Source organism: Cervus elaphus, chromosome 14 (genome assembly GCF_910594005.1).
Source record: "Cervus elaphus chromosome 14, mCerEla1.1, whole genome shotgun sequence".
Lineage (NCBI taxonomy): Eukaryota > Metazoa > Chordata > Mammalia > Artiodactyla > Cervidae > Cervus > Cervus elaphus.
Genome location: NC_057828.1, coordinates 30,972,983 through 30,975,812, shown reverse-complemented (window position 1 = coordinate 30,975,812; position 2,830 = coordinate 30,972,983). Strand labels below are relative to the sequence as shown.

The following is a 2,830-nucleotide window of genomic DNA, read 5'->3' as shown; positions in this document are numbered from 1 at the left end:
TCTGATTCAATAGGTCTTTGCAGGGGCCCAAGAATTTGCATTTTGAACAAGTTCCCATTTGACCCTGATGTTGCGGTCCATGGACCACACTTTGAGAACCAACACTCTAGCTAAACCATCTCTCCTAAATCACCCTGTTTAAATAGTAATGTAGATGGATCTGGAGTCTGTCACATAGAGTGAAGTAAGACAGAAAGAGAAAAACAAATATCATATATTAACACATATATATGGAATTGAGAAAAATGGTACAGATGGACCTATTTGCAGGGTAGGAACAGAGATGCAGATGTAGAATGGATGTGTGGACATGGTGGGGCAAGGAAGAAGGGATGGGTGGGATGAATTGGGAGAATAGGATCGACATAGATACACCACCACGTGTGAAGTAGACAGCTAGTGGGAAGTTGCTTATACAACACAGGGAGCTCAGTTGGTGCTCTGTGATGACCTAGAGCGGTGGGATGGGGGGTGGGAGGGAGGTTCCAGAGAGGGGATAAATGTATATATAGCTGATTCACTCCATTGTACAGCAGAAACACAACATTGTAAAGCAATTAAACTCCAATAAAAAAATAAATAGAAACAAACTACCCTGTTTCATTTTTTTCTGTCACCAATTCCATTCTTTTTTAATTTAATGTCAAGTATGAGCTTTAATTGTTCACTTTGGCCAGCTTCTGAGTCTATTTAATTGATTCTAGAATATGCTAAGAGTCAAATCTTGAGACTTTAGTATTAAGATTTTTCACTGTTTGATCTTAATCTACTCAGCTTCCCAATCTTATCATTCACTCTTCTCCCGACTCCAACAATATCAGGCTACCTGACTTCTAAACAAGTTAGTCAAATTCCTACCTCAGTCCCTTTGCCCATGCCATCATCCCCTCCTGGAATTCGCTTGTGCATTTAACACACATAGACTCACACACTGAGTCCAGTCCAAGTACCTCCTCTTCCATGAAGCTCTCCTGGGCTACCAGCATCCATGGTGATGACTCCTGCTGAAAACCTCTCATTTTAAACTAATCAAATCCTGTCTTATAATAATTTCTATGTTATTATTTGTTACATACTTGCATCTTGTCTCTTCAATATAGTGCAAGCTTTGCAAGGGTAGGGGCCATGCTTTATACAGAACTTCTTTGTACAGGCCACAGACTTCAGCCTAGAACTATAGGCAAGGTCATTTACCCTACAAAATGGGGGAGGGAGATAACTTACTTTTTCTCTAAAGGAAATAATGGGATGGAACCTGAAATCTGCAGATGCAGAAGACACATCAGAGGCAATCAGATCATAAGACATATCACATAAGAGGCAATAGAAATCTAATATCTGTGTACCTCCGAACAGTGCTCTGAGACTGACTAATGTTTACATAGGTCTTTGAGATGTTCAGATGGAAGGGGTTTAGAAGAGTTGGAATGATGATGATGATCCCTGGGACTATTTCAAAATTTCATACCAAATTTCATAGCATCCCTTAGGTTTACCCAGGCTGGGAAGGGGGTCGAGGGCTACTCCTCTGCTGGTGGCTGAAAGGGGACTTTCCAACAGCGCTTGAGATTTTCAGGGAAAACAAACTTTAAAATAAGGCTGATGGTGTTGAAAATCCCAACAAAACAAACCCTTGGCTTCCTGAGCAAAACTGAAACCAGAACGCTCCTTTTCATCCTCCTGCAGGGATGCTGGACTCTAGAACTGATTCTCTGCTTCACTTCTGCAATCACAGGCTGTCGGGTGTCAGGATTGTGCCTGCAGCTACCTGGATTATGTTTGTACTATGGCAGCTCAAAGGCATTTTTGGCCTGAGTTTATATATATATATATACACACACACACACATATATATATATACACACACACACATATACAAATATATGCTTTATTATCTATTAATATATATAATATATTATAAATATATAACATATATAAAGTTTATATATATAGGGCTTCCCTGGTGGCTCAGAGATTAAAGCATCTGCCTGAAATGCGGGAGACCTGGGTTCGATCCCTGGGTTGGGAAGACCCCATGGAGAAGGAAATGGCAACCCGCTCCATTATTCTTGCCTGGAGAATCCCATGGACGGAGGAGCCTGGTAGGCTACAGTCCACAGGGTCACAAAGAGTCAGACACTAAAATATATATGTGTGTGCATGCTCAGTTGCTAAGTTGTGTCTGACTCTGTGATCCCACGGGTGGTGTGATGGTAAAGAATCCACCTGCCAAGGCTGGAAACACAGGAGAGACAGTTTCAATCCCTGAGTCGGGAAGATCCCTTGGAGAAGGAAATGGCAACCCACTCCAGTATTCTTGCCTGGAGAATTCCGTGGACAGAGGAGCCTGGCTGGCTACAGGCCATGAAGTAGCAAAGAGCTGTACACGACTGAGTGACTAAGCACACGTGTATAGTATACAAACATGTGTATATATGCGGTGGTTTAGTTGCTAAGTCGTGTCTGTATATATGTATGTGCTAACTAGAGTTCTGCTCTTCAGGAAGCATCCTCTCTTTCTCTCTTAAAAAATACCTCAAGAGGTCTCTTGATTATCAACTGAAAATCTGTGTGTGACCCAAGCTGGAGAATGTTGCATCAACATCTCAACTTAGATTTTCTTTAGCCCTCATTTTCTCTTTTTTTCTTTTTTTAAATATTTATTTATTTATTTGACTGCTTCAGGTCTTAGTTGCAGTACTTGGGTTCTTTAGTTGTGGTATGTGGGCTATTTTACTTGCAGCATTTGGGATCTAGTTCCCTGACCAGGGATTGAACCTGGACCCCCTGCATTGGGAGCTCAGAGTCCTAGCCACTGGACCACCAGGGA

General features: G+C 41.7%; 1 non-coding gene across 1 annotated transcript; it reads right to left on the bottom strand.

Moving 5' to 3' along the window:
- Positions 1-2,757: 2,757 nt before the first annotated feature.
- On the bottom strand, positions 2,758-2,830 carry TRNAG-CCC. Its single transcript has one exon. It is a non-coding gene; the product is annotated as a tRNA-Gly (tRNA).